Consider the following 21444-nt stretch of genomic DNA (forward strand, 5'->3'; position numbering starts at 1 on the left):
AAGCTAGTGGAGGAAGGTCTGTGTGTGTCTGTGCCCTCTGTAGAGGAGGCGGCGAAAGCTGACGTGAGCTCCCGTGACACGGTGCGGCCCGGCCCAACCGCTCCCTCTGGTCCGTCTGTTACGCCTGCTGTGACGGCAGAGGAGATGCAGCTAACTCTCAGAATAAAAGAAATTGATTTGAGAAATCGCGAGTTAGAGGTGGAGGCCATGCACCTGCACATTTGATGTGAGCAAGCACATTGCTTTAGTGCCACCATTCAGAGAGTCTGAGGTGGATTGCTATTTTAGTGCCTTTGAAAGAATCGCAACCACTCTGAATTGGCCGGTTGTAACACATGACACTGCAGACCTTTGTTATTTCCTTTACTTAAAGCCTTCAGAAACCACCATGAGATAATAACATGACAACATAAATACATACTGATACTTTCTATTATACATCTACACACACAGACCTGCTTATGGGTCTTTTACAGAGCCAAGCAGACCCACATGATCATTGAAGAACTCTGCTAAGTTACAGAAACAGGACTTAAAGTGGTATCAACATTTTTGAAATGTTCACTTTTCATGGACACAGAGCTGGATCAGTGTCCATGATGGCCACTACAAGAGACTGAAAAACTGTTATCACACAATTTATTTGATCACAATTTGACCAAATTCAACCAAAAACACCGAAGAACAGAAGCCACCTTAAAGTTCTGCACAGGCTGTGTTCAAGTCAGAATAATCAGCAGTGTGAGGTACGTGCAAAAATCCAAACCAGGACCCTGGGAATCTGAGGAGGAGGAGACTAGCTCCTAGCTACATATAGGCTGACAGCTACAGTCGTTTGGGAAGTTGGTCAAACTTTCTATATTTCTGCATAAATATGACCCGAAACACGATCAATGCTGAATTCTGCAGGCCGACAAAACATAGCTGAGCTAGACAACAGAAAAATGCATAAACCGCTAGCGATTAGCACAATGCTAATTTGCATTGAAAAACCATAAGGTCGCTAGCGCTATTAGCGTCACACTTTTAACCCGTTTTCTTAAACTTAAATAACTTAAAGTGCCTCCTATGAGCGCATGACGTAAGGTAAGGGCTTATGAAACATAATACTTACAGACAGATATTCTCAGACGACTAAAAAACATGTAGCAGGATGAAAAAACACAGCAGAAACTTTCCACTTGGCTCTGGAACCATTATGCTACTACGGAAGCCTCGTAGGACAATCTCAACTCAAACATAGGATTTTGGCTGACTATAGGGGGCAGCACAATAATATTTACATACAGTGTATGAATCTATCATTTATTTAAATGTTTTATTACTGAAATGTCTTTCCATACTTTGTTTCAGTGGGCTGCCTTTCTAGTACAGTGAGGCAGATGTTTAAGTCATGTTTATGCAGACATATAGAAGATTTTAAATGATTCATACACTTTGAAGCAGCACTGTAAATATGCATTACTCTGTGCTACAGATGCTCCAAACCATCAACCACCTGCAAACAGACACATACAACCCCAAGAGTCCAGCAGAGCTCATCACAGCATGGAGACACTTCCAGAGTGATTCTTACCTTTGATCATCAGATGGCTGATCAGCTTTGAAATCAATGGGCTCAAACATCGACCAATCACTTTTCATGGACACACAGCTGGGTCCAGGTCCAGCAGAGTCTGCTCTCACATCCTGGATCCTGATAGAATCACAAACACTGACTCTGAGCTTCTTCTGGAAAAATGATGCTGAACATCATGTTACACTTTAAATGTTTAATAATGATGGAAACAAACTGCAGCTGTGACATTAACTCTGACCTTTGACCCTCAGATGGATCAACAGCTTTGAAATAAGGGGGCCGATCCTTTGACCGATCACTCTTCATGGACACACAGCTGGCAGCTCCAGGTCCAGGCCCAGGTCCAGGCCCAGGTCCAGGTCCAGGTCCAGGTCCAGGTCCAGGTCCAGGTCCAGGTCCAGGCCCAGGCCCAGGTCCAGGTCCAGGTCCAGGTCCAGGTCCAGCAGAGTGTGCAGTGTGCTGCTGCTTTGTTCTTGAACACACAGATGTGTGAATAATGTGAGTGTGAGCTCTGACATGGAGAAGAGTCATGGACAGTCAGAGACGGTCCTCTTACCTCTGAGCTTTGGTCCGGCTCTCATGGTCCCCACACAGAGGGCTTTTAGAGGGAGGGACTCCCTCCTCTCTGTCCTCACACTGACTCATAGCAGAGCTCACACCTTCACACAAACACAGCAACATGACACAGAAACACACAGTCAGCATGTTGTTATTGATCCTTCATGTAGATGCTAACAGGCTAATCATGCTGTTAGCTTAGCATCAGAGCCTCAGACCAGGTTTGGTTCTCAGGCTTTTATTTTGGTGAGTCTGTAAACACACCAACATCTCTGATGCTGTTATTATTGATGTCACATGCTGTAAGTGGAACAGTGCACACACACATTCAGTGTTTGCTTCAGAGTTCTGTCACTTCTCTCCATGTGTGAACATGTGAATAAATGAACATGTGTTCATGTGTGTTTCTGTCACAGTGTGAACAGACTGAGTGAAGCACTGAGACCTTCCTCTGTAACAGTCTGTGGACTGTTTTCTATAGAAAGGACAAACACATGAGCAGCTACTGTCTGAGCTCTGAGGACTGACACACTTCTCCTCATGGCAAATATTAGATTCACATATTTATGAAGCCTTGAAGAGAAAATGTTTCTTCTGATGAGTTTCAATCATCGATATGAATTCATGAAAAATAAAACGCAGCACAGGCGTGTTAAACCGGAAACAGACTGATCTGATAAAGTCAGAATAAAGCGACCTTTTCTCCGCTTGAAGCTTTGAACGAGTCGATCTGAGTTTCAGAGCAAATGAAGCTGCTGAACTTTACAGAGAGAACGATCAACAGAGACGCTTGTTGTTTGTCTGTCTGACATGAATTGAATTACAGTAACTCCACACAGCTCAGTGAACACAAAAACTCAGAAAGCTGTCAGACGGGTTCTGACACTCCCTGCATTTCTCACTGATCATGTGACCTGAGAGCTGTGTTCTACAGTCTGCTGTGACTCGAACAGAAAAACACTACAAGTAACAACTTGTTCTGAAACAGCTGTTCATCTGCTATAAAAGTCATCAAAGAGCAAAGAGAAAGCAGCCAATCAGCAGCAGAAACATCTGTACTGTACCATCAGTCAGTGATGCAGCACAGTGTGATCAGACACGGAGAGATTTCTCTGGAAGGACTCTCACCTGCTGGATCAGTTCAGATGGACTTACAGACACTTTCCAGCTTCCTGTGTGGAGAAGAAGCTGCTCCTGGTCCTCCTCAGTCCTGCTGTCTGACACAATCTGATCTGAGGACGCCGTCACTTCCTCACAGCCTCACAGTCTGAACACGTCAGTGACGGTGAAACCGGTCCAACAAGTGTCTGAAAGACATTTCCTGATTCACTTCTACTGTCTGTCCACTAGATGGAGCTCAGCAATCAATGAACTGCAGATCAGCACAGGATGGAGCAGAGCAGAAGCAGCATGGATATGGAGCCAAATCGGGGTCATACGTTTTGTTCACCTGAAAAAATAAATTTCATTCAAACACTAAAACTTGAAACTGAACATTTATGTTTTGATGTTGATTTTTTTCAGTTCAAAATTTTTTGGGGAATCAACTTTGAAATTCTTTTGAATAAATTGTTTATTTTCAGGTTTCATTTCAATAATTATTTTCATATTTACCATTTTTCTTTTTCAGTTTCAGATTTTTTTGATTCAAATCTTAATTTTTTACAGTTTCACATCTTGTTTCTTCAGGTTCAAATCTTTTTTCCACTTTCGCCTCTCCTTTTTTCACCCTTGAGGTTTTGACCCCGATTTTGCGGGGGGGTGGGGACATGGGTGTGGCCTGCTGAGTGACAGCATGACAATGAAGACTAAGGGCTTTGCTCAGCCACGGTGCCTTCAGGGAACATTGGACATTTCAAAGGGTTACCTCAACACGCGCTATCTTTCATATTGATGTGACCTGCTGCAAAACATTGACACCAGTCAAAGTATAAGATGCTTCAAAGCAGACCTGGTAACAATCACTATTTTGAGTCAACACATTATGAAATAATCTACAGTTTACAGTTGACAAATCTGTCAGTGATCGCGTGCCCGCAGTACTCATGGCGCATCATGGCCTCCGCTCCACCAGGGCCACAGACATCAATGCAGGTAAGAATTGGTAACTATTTCTTTTCTATCTAATGAGTCTTTCTGAGTTCGACCTCAGCAATAAACAGACCTGTCATTTATGTAACATGAACAAAGGAAAGACGCTTTTATTCTGCACAGGATGATAATGACGCATGTTGCTAGCTTAAACTGTCTTGCGCTAATAGCTAATAACCTATTTTTTTGCCCGTTTTATCCATGTATTTAAGCTTCCCCTTCGATAACTGGTGATACAGCTAATTTTAGTTTTCTGAAATGTCTTTGTTAACATCTGTGTTTCAGTCATCGGTGATTGCAGCTGCACAGACCCTTATCAATGTACTGACACAGAATGTGTCTCAGGGGCAGCAAGAGCATGGAAGACAACTGGATCAAGCTTCTCCTTCTGTAGAACAAGAGATGGCCAGGTTTTAGATTTTAATGCAGTCTCATTTTCTATGTTAATTAAAAGTATTTTGAATGGTACATGTGATGCTGTGTAAGTATATGCAATATTCATATTTTATTTTTATTTTTAAATTATTCAGATCTTTCCCTGGATTTTTCATTCGGAAAAGGAAAGATTCCAAAGAGCTGTGGTACATCATCTACCAAAGCTTGGAAGCCATTTACTTTCTACACATACCTGCTAAACCTAAATGCAGAGACTACCCCAAACCCATCAGAAGAGTTTGAACTTACCCTGGCAGGACTTGGAAAAAGGCATCTCACCATGTCAAAGGATTTAAGCCATGAGGAGGTATTGCAGTAATCAAATATAATTGATTAATAATAATTTTAAATTATAATTGACAGATGATACCTTATGTAATTGTAATTGTCTTAGTTTGACAGACTACTCCAACATGAGTACCCAAAGATGCACAGGAGGATGGCTGCTCTATAAGGCTTCAGGTGGAGCAAACCAATAATATAACAACTATAATACATAGCAATGTGTGTGATAATGCCTTTCAAGTGCAAAGACACACAAATACAATAATTTTTGTGTTTACAGGTGGCCACGGGAGGCGGCGACTGATCATGATTCCACCTGATTCTCATGGATACACTGTCACAGCGGCAGGGAAAAACACCGTGTTCATAGTGCCTTTGCAACATGGATTTGACCTGTCTCCTTCATTTTGGAATTCAGATGCCACTGAATTCCAAAATATGCCAAAAGCACAATGCCAGACATGTAGAGTAAGTTTTCCTTTGCAGATTTTGGCTCATCATGTTAATGAATGCATGCTAGGACTATGACCATAAGTGTTTGTAATTGTGTATAGAAATGGTGGCAGGGATCGAGAGCCGTTTCTTTGATGGACCGCCACATCAGAGGAGCCCCCGGTATTCTCTCAATGACTATGACAGTGGCCTCTACAGGTGTGCTTATGTTCTTAGCGGATAAAGAGAAACAAATCAATGTTTTTAGCATGACATTCACTTATGTTTGGTTTGTGTTAATAGGACTGTAGGCGAGATTATTGCTGTCAGCCTTGCACAAGGTGGACCAGCCCCTGCCTTTTTCAGCCCGTGGACCTACCAATACCTGTGCAGTGGGCAGATAAACCCAACTCTTCTCACCAGTGATGCTGTTGCAGATGTCCAATTGAAAAGTTTAATTGACCAGGTATAGGATCTATGTGATGGAAGTATTGGATTGATCCTTTCTTCACTTTTAGGTTGCGATGTCAACTGAAGATTCAATCAGGGACTTAACTGCTGAAATCTTAAACTGTGGATACACTGGTGTGATCTCCATTCAAAATAAGGATTCCATTGTTCGGTATGTTCTAATGTGCGTTTGTTTATGAACGCACTGGTGTAGTTAATAGGTACATGAGTAAGATTGTGTACTCTCTACTGTTTTAGTGCCATCGTACTTCACGCGGTGCTGAGGTTGCAGCCTATGATGGAACAACTACAAGAAGGCTTGAAGCTGTACAACCTTCTTTCACTGATGAGACAGTACCCAGATATCTGCCAGCCCCTGTTTGTTCCCATGGAAGACAGAAAAGTAAAGACAAACATGAGTTACTATAATTATGAACAAGAAAAACTTTCTAGAAATGTATAAAACTTAAAAGCTGATACCTGTATTTTCTCCCGTCCTAGGTCAGTGCTGAGTTTGTCTTGGCTTCCATTCAGCCACAACTGAGTGAGAAAGATTCTACTAAGCATCAGATGGAGCTGGAGATAATTAACTTTTTGCAAGACTTCCTGTATGAGGCTGAAGGTATTTCTTATAGTTCAATTTTGTTTATATAGCATCTTTTACAATCAAAATGCTTTACAGGAAGTAAGGACAGTGGTAAGGAAAAACTCCCTTTTAACAGGAAGAAACCTTGAGCACAACCTGGCTCACAAGGGAGATCAGCCCTCCTTTGTTTATATTAAACAACTACTTAGATGTAAATAAAAAACACATTGTAATGTAACACTTATTTTCATATTGACTCCATAGATGGAGGACTGGCTCATCAAGATGACATTGATGGCCAACCTGTCTTCACACCTGCTAAGTTTTTACAGTGGATCACAGGGCAAGGTCATGTTCCGCTTCCATCAGAGAAGAAGGATTTCGCACTTATTGTAAAGTTTAATCATGACTGTGAGGCAGATTATGGAAGGCACAACGTCTGCTACCCGGTTGTGTCTGCATGTTTGAAAAGTGTAGTGTTTCCTGTGAAACACAAGTGTTATTCCGACTTCAAAAAGCTTCTCATTGAGGCTTTTTATTTGGGCCAGGAATTTGCCAATGTATAATGTAAACTGAATTTGTCTTTCAAAGGATAAACTACAACCTTATGTTAATTTTTCCTCAGATGTTCATTTTCAATGTTGTGCAACAGTTTTAGTCTTTTGTTCTGATTAAAATAGGCATGCATGTCTAATCCGTTGCAATATGTCCAAATAGGGACACTAACACAAATTACTGGTTTGTTGAGTTTTATTCAGTAACAGAGTATCTTACATATAAATGATACATCATGGTGTAGTTTTAGTATCAACTGTAACATTACAAGTAATGTAATTGTAATTGTCACAACAAGTACAATAAAGTGGTTGTGATAACAAAAAGATTGATTGAGACATGGTGCATTCAGGGACACATCTCACTGACCACAGATCAGATGTTACTGTTGCTCCTGAGAAGTTTAATTATGACTGCAGTGCAGCTTTTTAGCATTACAATGTCTGCTAACTTATTGTGTCAGTTTTATTGCATTCAGGAAGTGTTCTTTTATTGTGAACACTTGAAATACACTATCATATATCTATATCACAATATCACATTTACTTGCCTAAGACACATGGTTAAGCACATAGTTCAGTACCTATAAAGGAGAGGTTCTGCTTCTCAATTCAATTCAATTCACTTTTATTCATATAGCGCATATTACAATCAGACATTGTCTCAAAGCGCTCAGGAGGGTCACACCCTAATACAACACCACTTCCTGTTATGCAACAAATACACTTTATGATTCAATGTTGAGCTAATGCCACAGCCACAAAGTCAATCAAGGATTGTTTTTTGAAGACGTTTCGCCACTTCCCCAAGTGGCTTCTTCAGTTCTGCTACTTTTCTGGTTGGGAATCTGAGTTTTATGTGTTCAGGACCTCTGTGGGTGGATCTTGACTGACTACAATCCCTATAGTTCAGGGTTCGGCAACCCAAAATGTTGAAAGAGCCATATTGGACCAAAAAAACAAAAAACAAATATGTCTGGAGCCACAAAAAATTAAAAGCACAGTTACTGACGTAGCCACTCCGTCACACCCCAGCTGACACATGACCGCACCAGGTGGCTGCTGCTATGACAGATGGTGGTTGTCAGCATTCCTTGTTAGTATAGTGGATAGTATCTCCGCCTGTCACGCGGAAGACCGGGGTTCGATTCCCCGATGGGGAGAAAGACTTTTACCACCAGATAGGATGATACTGACCCTGTACATTGCTGCTGCAATAGAAAACATACAAACAAACACATAGAAAACACACGCCTTCTGCTGGTGAGCCGTGTCATTACACACAACCTCTGCTGCTGTCAGACTGTATAATAACCACTTCTGATAGGAGCAATATTCACACACCACAGTGTACAACACATTATTTATTTAGTTTCTGATGCACTATGTACAGTTTTCTTACAGACCACTTCTCCCTCCACTCACCTGTGCAATAACTGTTCATATGTAAACTGTTGATGATTCTATTCTATATTTTATTGGTAGTTTATTTTATCATATATATCTTTTCTTAACTTATCCTTTGCTGTCTGTACCTGCTGTTGCAAAAATGCAATTTCCCCATTGTGGGACTAATAAAGGTTTCTTCTTCTTAAAGGTTTTCTTAACCCTCAAACACTACCCTAATGTGTTGTTCGGGGACAAAAACGTCCCCTAACTTTAACGGTTTTAAAAATATATTAGATAAATATTTTTTTGAAATTTTTTTGCATAGACCTTTTAATTAACTTCAGTTCTAATCAACAGTAGTGAAAAAATCATTTTCCCCCAGGATTTTAACCCTTTAATCACCAATTTTATGAGGGGTGGTGCTGAAAATTGAAAAAAAAAAACACAAAATGGCTCATTTTTAATAGAAAAGGTGAATGTGGACTGGATTCTTTTGAACCTTTATTACAGTCTTGGTCATGTCAAACATCAGTAAAAAAATTGACTTGATTGCATTATTAGTTTTTGCACAGCACTGGATTTTCTTTTTTTCTTCCTAATGTGTTGTTCGGGGACAAAAACGTCCCCTAACTTTAACGGTTTTAAAAATATATTAGATAAATATATTTTTGAATTTTTTTTGCATAGACCTTTTCATTAACTTCAGTTCTAATCAACAGTAGTGAAAAAATCATTTTCCCCCAGGATTTTAACCCTTTAATCACCAATTTTATAAGGGGTGGTGCTGAAGATTGAAAAAAAAACACACAAAATGGCTCATTTTTAATAGAAAAGGTGAATGTGGACTGGATTCTTTTTAACCTTTATTACAGTCTTGGTCATGTCAAACATCTGTAAAAAAATTGACTTTATTGCATTATTAGTTTTTGCACAGCACTGGATTTTCTTTTTTTCTCCCATTTTGTCCCATAGACTTACATTATAAACACACTTTTTTTGACTGCACAGCCATGGCACTACATAATCATGCATTCTTGATTGTTGGTGGTTTACCCTGTTGGTAGGAGGTAAAATTTGTGATTTTTACAGTTAACAACTTAATTACCATATTAACCCTTTACCTGCAGGCCTGTGCTCATGTACTGTAGTTTCTGGCTTGTATATGGAGTTATAGGGAGTATTTTAGCACATAATTGTGTGTCTACACACTGTGTGTGTATGTTAGAGAGGAAGAGAGCCATTTGCACGCTGATCTTGTTGTCTGTGAGTACACACAACCACAGAGTCTTCATAGTAAACAAAAACAAAGAAAGTGTTGCTATGCACGTGTGGCCCTTTGATGTCTACAGGTGCAGACTAAACAAAACAAAAAGGCAAGTGGTCTTACATGTGACCTTGTGGTCATTTGATGGTGAGAAGAGCAGAAAGCAACATGAAGAGAGGATTCACTTGTGCACAATCTCTGGAAATGATTGTGCAGCCTGGCTCTATGAAGGGCCAGGCTGTGAAGCTGTGAAGGCTGCACAAGTAGATCCGTCACTTGTTCACAAGCGAATCCTTCATTCGTTCACAAGTGAATCCTTCACTCATGCACAGGTGAATCCTCTCTTCATGCTGCTTGCTGCTCTTGTCACCATTAAATGACCAGGAGGATGCATGCAAGTCCACTAGTGTTTTTGTTTTGTTTAGTCTGAACCTCTCAGCATCAAAGGGCCCGGCACTTACTTTTAGGGCTGCAACAAATTTACTTTACTTTACTTTACTAAACTACTTTTAATACTAATTTTAGTAGGGGACTAAACTGTAGATTAGATTTGGTTAGTCAATGATTATTTATTATGTTATCAAGTTATCTATCTATGGTGTCTATTTAGTAACATGCACATGTACGTATGGTCGTGTGGAGCGCAACACACCATGGAAAAGGGGCACTTAGACCTCACTTAGACTAATTCAGTGATCTCAACTGAGACACTAACCTAAAAGTAAAGTCACTCTACTGGAGGACGTGTTTTCCGAAAGCTAAAAAAAAAACAGCTATTTTACCCATCCACAACTTCAGACGCCAGAACTCCTGGATGTTTTCATTTTACATGCTTATGCATTGCCGTTGTACGTCTGAATTAGGTACACTTCACTTACTTAGTAACTTTATTTTCCTGACTTTCCTTCCCTGACAGTGTGCAAATGGCTCTCTTCCTCTCTAACATACACACACAGTGTGTAGACACACAATTATGTGCTAAAATACTCCCTATAACTCCATATACTTAAGCCAGAAACTACACTACATGAGCACAGGCCTGCAGGTAAAGGGTTAATATGGTAATTAAGTTGTTAACTGTAAAAATCACAAATGTTACCTCCTACCAACAGGGTAAACCACCAACAATCAAGAATGCATGATTATGTAGTGCCATGGCTGTGCAGTCAAAAAAAGTGTGTTTATAATGTAAGTCTATGGGACAAAATGGGAGAAAAAAAGAAAATCCAGTGCTGTGCAAAAACTAATAATGCAATAAAGTCAATTTTTTTACTGATGTTTGACATGACCAAGACTATAATAAAGGTTAAAAAGAATCCAGTCCACATTCACCTTTTCTATTAAAAATGAGCCATTTTGTGTTTTTTTTTTTTCAATTTTCAGCACCACCCCTTATAAAATTGGTGATTAAAGGGTTAAAATCCTGGGGGAAAATGATTTTTTCACTACTGTTGATTAGAACTGAAGTTAATTAAAAGGTCTATGCAAAAAAATTTCAAAAAAATATTTATCTAATATATTTTTAAAACCGTTAAAGTTAGGGGACGTTTTTGTCCCCGAACAACACATTAGGGGGTAAAATTTGCCCACAGTGTACCGTTGACCTATGAAAAATTTTAAAATCATATTAACAAAATTTATGTAAAATTAAGCTTATTGAGGAAAAATGATTCAATTTGTCCACATATTGACAAAGTTATGGCCAAAATAAACAGAAAAATTCTCTCAGAGGACAAAAATGTCCCGAACAACGCATGAGGGTTAATCTTAATCTTAAGACTGTCTGGAGGACACACAGAGTGGACATGGGTCACAGAGTGCTGCTGCTGTTTGTGTCTCTGCAGCATGGGCAGCTGCTCCTGCTCCACTCGTCACCGGCTGATTGTTCACACCTGTGATCAGTCATCAGCCAATCCTGCTGCAGCTTCCATCTAGTATATGTGTCCAATGGAAGCTGAGCAACATGTCAGCTACACACATAGAAACACTACACATAGTTTGTCATATAAATAACATGGATTGAATCATGTTGTACAGTCAATGGAAACAAAAAGCACTGAGAGTGGTGCTGGTAGTGCAGCAGTGGATGGAGGCTGAAGTGCTGCCACCTAGTGTCAATATTTGGTATTAACTCTGACTACATATTCCACCTTTAACTCTCTGCCATATATACTGTGCCATGTGTGAAGTGATAATAACATGTGAATGTGAATTTATTGTAAAGAACTTTACTTATTATCCCTGTTATAAGTGAGCAGTGTGTGTGTGTGTTTGATGGAGTGTGTAATGTCTGCTCAGTGTTACTGATGCTGCTGTGTGTGATCTGAAAACTGATCAAACTGTGATGTGTCTGATGCTGACAGAAGAATCAGAGGTCAGACAGTCGGATCCTCCTCTGTGACACCTTTAACATCATATCAGAAATCTCTGTCTGCTTCTGGTACATGCAGCTGATCACCAGCAGGGGGCTCACTGCTTTGCTGTCACTTTTTTTGTTATCTTTTATTATCAAAATGTTCATTAAAATATATACATAAAAAATCAACACATCAGAAATCACAATAAACACAAAATTATCTCTCTTCTAATTTAACCACAACAACAACAAAAAATATTTTCCTAAAAATTAAAATACACCCTACCACCTTCTTCATAAAACAAACTATGCCCATCTAACAGTGCATCTCTCTTTTTCCCCTTTAGCTCCTTCACCATCGTGCTTATGTACATCTGGAAGTTGTGAGTGAAAAACCCTTTTAGTTCCAACCCAGTGTTTCCCTTCCTGCGTGCATTTCTGATGGTGTATATGGTGTGCTTTGCAAAAAGTCCGGCTGTGTTTCTTATTTTTTGTCCTTTGTTATTTATGTTGTCCCCAAACAGTGTGAAAAGTTTCCAGTCTTTTTCTGTTGCCCATTTTCCGTTTGCTTTCTCCTCTAGCATCTGTCTGAGCCACGCCAGGAAGTTGTTGATGGCGGGGCAGTCGAGGAAAAGATGTTCCAATGTCTCCTCGGCTGCCCCGCATGTGGCGCAGCCCCTGTCCAACGTCCCGTTGATTTGATGTAGTATGACTCCTGAAAACAGCCTCCTGTGTCTTAGACGGAAGTCTGTCGTTAGGACGTTTCCAGGGGCCGCGCCACTCCTGAGCGTGGCCCAGATTCTGTCTCCTCTCAGGCCGGGGAAAACTCCTCTCCACGCGCGGTCTGCCGCTGGCGGCCTCCTCCTCATCTTTACCAGGATATCATATGTCTTTTTGGTCCTTAACTCCTCCAAGCTTTCCCCGGCCTGAGAGAGAGAAAAGCTGCAGACGGCGTTATTTGTGTCCCCCTCCCTCCCCCACCCCTCCTCAGCAGCTGTAACCAGCGCTGAGGAATGGCAGCCTCCAGTTTATCACAGATGTCAATTATGTTCTTTTTATTATGTTTTCTTTTCCCCTCCCTCAAGATGGCCAGGATCCCCGCAGCTTGGATGCCACCGGCTGGGTCGACAACGTCCCCGAGCCGGACTAGTCCGGCCCGTTCCATCACCGCGCAGACCACCTCCTCCCCTCCCCAGGTAACTTCTGGGTTGTGGAAGAGGGGCTGCGCGGCTGCCTGGAGGACACTGTCGACCCTGGCTTCCAGCAGAGGTCTCAACTCAGTCCACGCTGTCATGATCTCCTCCGCCAGAGGGTCTGTCACTCCCGTCGTTTTCAGGGGCCTCCCCTGGCAGAGTGCCCAGAGGTTCAGAGGCGGCCCGATACACATGTCTTTTTGTATGAATGTTTTCCAGATTTTATTGTTGTGTGGCGATATGAGTTTTTGTATTATTTTAATTCTTAATGCATGCTTCCTTTCTCGTATGCTGACTAGTCTCAGACCGCCTCTCTCCTCGGGCTGGATCATGACAGCGTGGGCCACCTGATTCATTGTAGACCTCCACAGGAAGCCGCCGATGGCTCTGTTAATATTGGCTTCCTGCTGCGGGGACAGGGGACAGACAGCCAGTGTGTGATTGAGTGTTGACATTATGAGTGCGTTGATTATGATTATTTCCCCCCTTATTCCTAGTTGTCTCTGTTTCCATAAGTTTATGATTTTTTTGATTTTTTCTGTTAAAACGTTCCAGTTTTTTTCGTTCGCCTTCCCCTCATCCCTCCCGCACCACACCCCTAGCACCTTCAGTTCCCCTTCTGCCTCTTTAAACCCCCACGTGTTGTCCGTGCTCTGTGCATCTCCACACCTCATGATCTGTGATTTATTTAGATTCATTTTTGCACCCGATGCTTTACAATAGTTCCTAATAGTGCCCACCACCTCACTAACGCTATCCCTATCCTTAACTGTGATATTTGTGTCGTCCGCGTACTGCACAATTTTGCAGCACGCGGACTCACCTACGCTAATCCCTCTAATATTTACATTGCGAGCGACCGCTGCCGCCAGGGGCTCCGTCACCAGAGTGAAGAGCATGGCAGACAGCGGACAGCCCTGTCGGATAGACCTGCTCAGCGGAAACGCACCGGTGCATGTGCCATTTATCTTGACACAGCTCGTGGCTCCTTTGTACAGAATCTTTATCCAATTTATGTACCGCTCTCCGAAACCCATTCTTTCCATGACTCGCCACAGAAAGGAGTGTTCCACGCGGTCAAACGCCTTCTCAAAATCCACACTAATTACAAACCCAGTTGTTGTGCACATGTGCTTGATCAGGCATCTGACGGCCAGGATCGAGTCCGCAATGTCTCTACCTGGCACGCCATATGCCTGAGTGCCCCCCACCACCTCTTCTATCACTAATCTAAGTCTATTCGCTAACACCCGTGCTACTATTTTATAATCCGTGTTCAACAAACTAATCGGCCTATAATTCTCTAACCTATCCTTATCTCCCTTCTTTTTATACACCAGTGTGATTACCCCCTTCGCAAACCCCTCTGTGACCTCCTGTTTTTGTTCAATGTATTTGAACACTTGATAGAATTCGGCCGTCAACCCGTCCCACCCTGGGCTTTTCCTTTGGTTTAGCGATGTTATTGCGTCTATGATTTGCTGCGTAGTGAGGTCGGAGTCGCAGAGATCCCTATCCGTTTTATCTAATTTTTTTTCCAGGTATTCCATATGTTTTTCCGTTTCTTCTAAGTTCGTTCCTTCACTTTTATATAGTTTGCCATAAAAGGCTTGCGCTGTTTTTAAAATCCCCTCTAAATGTACTTCCTGCCCTCCCTCACTGTTTATTAACGAATAAATGCATGCCCTCCCCTGCTTTTGTTTTTCTAACCCCAGGAAATAACTCGTTGATTTTTCTCCTTCCACTAGATACCGTGCTTTTGCTCTGATTGCCGCTGCTTTGCACTTTTGAATAGTTATGTTGTGAAGTTTCCCTTGCGCCGCTGCTAAAAATCCCCGTCCCCCTCCCTGGATCTTTCCCGATTTTTTCCGTTTCTATTTTAATAATTTCGATTAATTCTCTTTCCTCTTCGTTTTCCTCCCATTTTTTCCTCTTACATTCCCTAATGCACATTTTCTTAATTTTATTTTTGACTCCCTCCCACCATGCTAATAAATTTTCTACTCCCTCCATTTCGTTTTTAACACCCTCTAAATAATTATGCATTTTATTTTTAAAATTATCCCTCTCCAATATTTCGTTGTTTAAAACCCATAACCCCCCGTTTCTGAGTCTGCCTGCCCTCCCCAGAGTTACCCGGAGAAGGGAGTGGTCGCTCCATCCGTTTGGCGTGTACCCGACGGCGTCCACGTCCGTGACCACTCCAGGAGACACCAGAGCCAGATCAATACGAGTTTGTTTTAGTTTTCCCTTTACTAGCTGTCTCCTGGAGTAGTCACGGACTCCCGGGTTGAGGATTCTCCAGATGTCTATTAAATTATTTTTAGCCATTATATCATATAATTCGTTTCTACTTATATCGTTGCGTATATTTCCATGCACTATATCACTATTTGTTAATATTGTATTAAAATCTCCTATACTCTGTTATCCATTTTACTAATTTATTTTTATAAAAATCCTTTCTCTCCATTTCATTATTACTACTATATATATTAATGATACGAACTACTTTTTTATTTAATTTCAGGTCAATCACCACCAGCCGGCCCTCGTCGCCGGCATGTACGCAGGTCACATTGTGAGGGAGGCCCGGTCTTACCAGGACCGCCGTGCCTGCTGTTAGCTGGGGTCCAGGGGCAAAAAAGAAACCCCCTCCCCATGTTTTTCTTGCATGCTCTTCTTTTTGTTGATTCCACCTTACTTCTTGCAAGCACAGTATGTCCGTTTGAATGGTTTGAAGAATCCCGGTTATTTTCTCTATTGCTCTTGCCCCTGCTATGTTTAATGATGTGATATTAAGCATTGCAAGAAGTAAGGTGGAATCTTCCCCTTATTATCATCTTTTTTTGAAATCTTTTTCCTTTTGTGTTTGCCCCGTTTTATTTCTTGCGCTTTTCCTTCTCTGCAATTTTTTCCCCGCTTCTCTTTCCAGGTCAGAGTCAGAGGTAAGATCTTTCCGACCCAGAAAAGCAGAGACAGGGGCAGCCTCCCTTTCTCTGGCTTTTTCTGCCAGCAGGAAGGCGCTGGAGCGACAGGTGGGTTCGACAGACATTGGAGAGGCTTCTATCTGGGAGCCGGTGTCGACGTCTGCGTCATCCAGACTCGAGCCGAGCACCAGCTCCTGCCGTCTCCGCGACAGCCTCCGGGCAGGGAACTTCGCCCCCCCATCCACAGCTGCCGCCGCACTGATCTCTGCACTACCTGGCTCAGGCGTGCACATTATTTCATTTTCCTCGAGATCCAAGGCAGAACCCTTTTTTTGAGCTCCCCTCGCCCTCTCCGGAGCAGAGCCCGCCCTCGGAGCTCCCTCCCTCACAGGGAGTGCCTCTGTCTCTCCACCTGCCTCGCTCACAGCTGGCTCTTCTGTCAGGGCCATTGGCTCCGCCCCAGTCTCCGCTTCCTGGTCCTCGTCCTCCTCTGTGTTAGACTCATCATTCCTTTCATCCATTTCATTTTCTTCCTCACTTCCCTCCACACATATACACCTTTCCATCCTGTTATAACATACCCTACGGCCATACTGCTCTGGAGACGCCCAGAGAAGGAGGTCGCAGGCGGAGCGGAGCGCAGTTTTGGAGGGAAACCGTATTAATTTTCTTGTGCTTTATTTTGGATTTTTTCGTTCTGGTTTGAACTTTTTTCGTTAAAGGACATTTGTTTTTCTCGCTCCCCGCAGTCAAACTGACTGTTGGGGAGTAGTTTTGTGTTTAAAAACTTTTTATTTGTAACGCTTTGGACGGGAGGGAAACAGGCCGACAAAGCAGGATGGATTACACGGATAAAGAAAACAGGACTGGGAAAACGGCAAACCGAACGGAGAACGGACAGAAGGAGAAGGAAAAAACAAATGAGCAGGTAGGTACGGAAAAGGACATGAGACAGGTGAACGAAAGAATGAATGGAAGGGAGGGAGAGATGGCCGGGAGGGGGGCAGACAGCCATGAAGCCACGAGGTCGGAGTTGCAGAAAGAGGGAGAGAAGAATAAAACAATTAGCTACGAAAGAGATCTAACTGTACAAGTAGAACTAAAAGGGGAAGAAATAGTATCGCCAATAGAATTAATCAGAGTAGTGAGACTGATGTGTGGAAATATATGTGCATGTAGAAGCACTGGGAAAGACAAATACGAAATCACGATGGGAAGTCACGCGGGGAAATCAAAATTGATAGATGGTTTTAAAATAGGAAACACAGTGGTGGAGGGAAAGGAGATAAATAATAATGAACTGGTGGTGTCGTTTCTGGGTCTGCCTGTGTATATCTCCGACGAGGAGATCCTGGAGAAGTTGGAGACGTGGCGTGTATCGGCGGTGTCCCCCATAAAGCGCCGTATGTGGCCGGGGACAAGGGTGGCTGATGGGACTCGGTTCGTGAAAGTGAAGTTTAATGAGGATGTGCAGTCTTTGCCATATTCAGCCAAATTCAATACGGCAGGAGGAGCGGAGTTTTTCCGCGTAATCCATGACCGGCAGGTCCGAGTCTGCCGGATTTGTATCCAGCCGGGTCACATTGTGAGGGACTGCCCGGAATTCCTGTGCAATAAGTGCGGGGTCCAGGGGCACTATGCGAGGGAATGCACAAAAAAGATTGAAAAATGCAGGGTATGTTATAACAGGATGGAAAGGTGTATATGTGTGGAGGGAAGTGAGGAAGAAAATGAAATGGATGAAAGGAATGATGAGTCTAACACAGAGGAGGACGAGGACCAGGAAGCGGAGACTGGGGCGGAGCCAATGGCTCTGACAGAAGAGCCAGCTGTGAGCGAGGCAGGTGGAGGAGCAGAGGCACTCCCTGTGAGGGAGGGAGCTCTGAGGGCGGGCTCTGCTCCGGAGAGGGCGAGGGGAGCTCAAAAAAAGGGTTCTGCCTTGGATCTCGAGGAAAATGAAATCATGTGCACGCCTGAGCCAGGTAGTGCAGAGATCAGTGCGGCGGCAGCTGTGGATGGGGGGGCGAAGTTCCCTGCCCGGAGGCTGTCGCGGAGACGGCAGGAGCTGGTGCTCGGCTCGAGTCTGGATGACGCAGACGTCGACACCGGCTCCCAGATAGAAGCCTCTCCAATGTCTGTCGAACCCACCTGTCGCTCCAGCGCCTTCCTGCTGGCAGAAAAAGCCAGAGAAAGGGAGGCTGCCCCTGTCTCTGCTTTTCTGGGTCGGAAAGATCTTACCTCTGACTCTGACCTGGAAAGAGAAGCGGGGAAAAAATTGCAGAGAAGGAAAAGCGCAAGAAATAAAACGGGGCAAACACAAAAGGAAAAAGATTTCAAAAAAAGATGATAATAAGGGGAAGATTCCACCTTACTTCTTGCAATGCTTAATATCACATCATTAAACATAGCAGGGGCAAGAGCAATAGAGAAAATAACCGGGATTCTTCAAACCATTCAAACGGACATACTGTGCTTGCAAGAAGTAAGGTGGAATCAACAAAAAGAAGAGCATGCAAGAAAAACATGGGGAGGGGGTTTCTTTTTTGCCCCTGGACCCCAGCTAACAGCAGGCACGGCGGTCCTGGTAAGACCGGGCCTCCCTCACAATGTGACCTGCGTACATGCCGGCGACGAGGGCCGGCTGGTGGTGATTGACCTGAAATTAAATAAAAAAGTAGTTCGTATCATTAATATATATAGTAGTAATAATGAAATGGAGAGAAAGGATTTTTATAAAAATAAATTAGTAAAATGGATAACAGAGTATAGTATAGTAATAGGAGATTTTAATACAATATTAACAAATAGTGATATAGTGCATGGAAATATACGCAACGATATAAGTAGAAACGAATTATATGATATAATGGCTAAAAATAATTTAATAGACATCTGGAGAATCCTCAACCCGGGAGTCCGTGACTACTCCAGGAGACAGCTAGTAAAGGGAAAACTGTTAGGTTCAAACCCCAAACATTTGTATTACACAACCTGCACAAAAGAGACACAGAGTTAGATATCTTTTTACTTGCAAGGAGAGTGACCAGAGACTGCTCAGTTACAATCTCCCACGCCACTCTGAAACAGCTCTGGGTTCTCCAAGCCTTTTATTAGTTGGGAACGCCCTAATACATAGTTTACTAAGGGAAAAAGGGTTCATGTATCACAAATCTTAGTTTCGTTTTACGATGTCCTTGAACATCTTTAACAAGCTCTGTGTGAATGTGTGTGTGTGTCATCTTCGGCCTCTGTTCTTTCTCCAGTCTTGGTCTGTTGTAAAGTGGTTAAGCTGCACATACCATGCTGTATAAACATTCTATGTGAATGTCAGGGTTCAACTAAAGTAAGCATACCTTCAAACATAAACACTCATGTGATTTAGGTTAACTCGAATAGAAAACACTCATGTGATTTAGGTTAACTCAAATAGAAGCATAAATCAACAGGTTAAGTGATAATACACACAGTAAGATACTTAAATCATTATGCACACATAAAGAGTAAGATGTAACTCATATAAACTCATAAAGAATGAAGTAAAAGTAGGATAACTTATGTACATTGATTCCAACATTTCCCTCCTGTTTATTCACTTTTACTGCTTTATGTTACATCCTTTAATGACCACTTCTGGTTAAGATTTTCGGTCACAAATTCATACATGCAGCATAAAATGGTACACTCAGAGGGATGGATCATCTCAGTCAGGTAGGAAGACAGCCATGTCTTCGTCATCGTCATCCTCATCCTCCTGTGGATTTTCTACAACAAAAGGTAACAGAGCATACACTTCCAGCATCTCTGCTCTAACAGGTGCTATGGCGGTGGTTATCATTCTAGTGCACAATGCTCTAATGCAGGGAATGCAACAACATCCACATAAGGTGAGAATAGCGGCAAATACAGCGATAGACATGATGATGGACATCACCAATTGTTTATACTTGCCAAACATGTCTCCAAAACCGTTCCACAGCGATGTGTCCACTCCAGAATGGTCTTTCATCTTGCTGTTAAGGGATTTTAAGCCTTCCAGAGCCCTGGTAAGGCTGCCATCAGCTGCTGTGTTATTTGGAATGAACGTGCAGCACTGGTCCCCAAAGATGGAACAGACTCCACCTTTCTCTGCCAACAACATATCAACAGCAATACGATTTTGGAAAGCCATTAAAGAGGTAGCGGAAAGCTGCTCGTGAATAGCGGAGAAACCTTCTTCAGTTTTGTTTCCTAATTTCTGCACATTAAAGTGGATGTAGTTGATTCGGTCTACATTTTTATTAATAGTGCACCACCAACATAAAACAGATTCAAAACCTGCAGAAACTTGGTTTACCAGTTTATACTCATCTGGGACGCCCCTGGGTACTCCGATGCTGTCTATGTATGTCGGGTCATCACCCTGCCAAGACCTAGTGGATCTCCTTTTAGCTGTATGGGTCCAATGATGAGGCATCACACTTTTAACATTTTCAACTAAGTCTGAAGCTGAGAGAGGAATGAGGGATACAGGCAGAATCAGTGTTACAGAAGCACACAGTCCTGTGGTTTTAGCTGGTAATTCATCAAACAATCTGTCATCTCCACACCACCACCAGATGTCGCTGCGGGACTTTGGCTTGAAGTGCTCACCCACAGTTTCCACAGCATAACATTGTGTGTCATTCAGCCTTCCCAGTCTTTTACCTGTACCTGTACGGTTAACACATGTGAAATTTCCTGCAGCCACTTTGTTAGAAAACTTAGGCTTTTTCCTTTCAGGTGGAGTTAGAGGGTGAATTTTATCCCAAAAGGAACATTTGCTGACGGAGTAGTATAGTTCATTACATTTACTAGGCATGTCAAATTCAAAGCTGAAGGTACAACCTGTAGGAGTGGTCTAGCACTCAAACACACAACACAATCTGCCTGTGCTGCTTGGGCAGCTTGTTCTGCCATTAAAAGCCAATTATTCTCAAATCCTGAAATGCCAGTAGTAATTTTGAACCATTCATCCGTCTCACCATCTTCCTCCTTAATGATGATTGTCTTTGTCCTTGGTTGGCTTCCTGCCACAACGAGTTTACCCTCCGTGTTGTTGAAAGTCGTGTCCTGTCCTGCACTCAGAAGGGAATATAATCGTAAAATCCAGCATGGATCACGACCTGATATCCAGGCACACAAGTATACTCGTCTACAGTTTTCTCTGTCTAAGAGTACATGTCCAGATTTGACCTTCAATGTTACACTGTCTTTAGTGACCATCAGAGTAGGAATGATTCTCTTAAATTCTTGGGCACACTCAGCCCATCCGTAGGAATTTGGAGCCCACTTCAGATCAGTAGATCTAAAAACTGTACCCCACG

Source organism: Parambassis ranga, unplaced genomic scaffold (assembly GCF_900634625.1).
Source record: "Parambassis ranga unplaced genomic scaffold, fParRan2.1 scaffold_37_arrow_ctg1, whole genome shotgun sequence".
NCBI lineage: Eukaryota > Metazoa > Chordata > Actinopteri > Ambassidae > Parambassis > Parambassis ranga.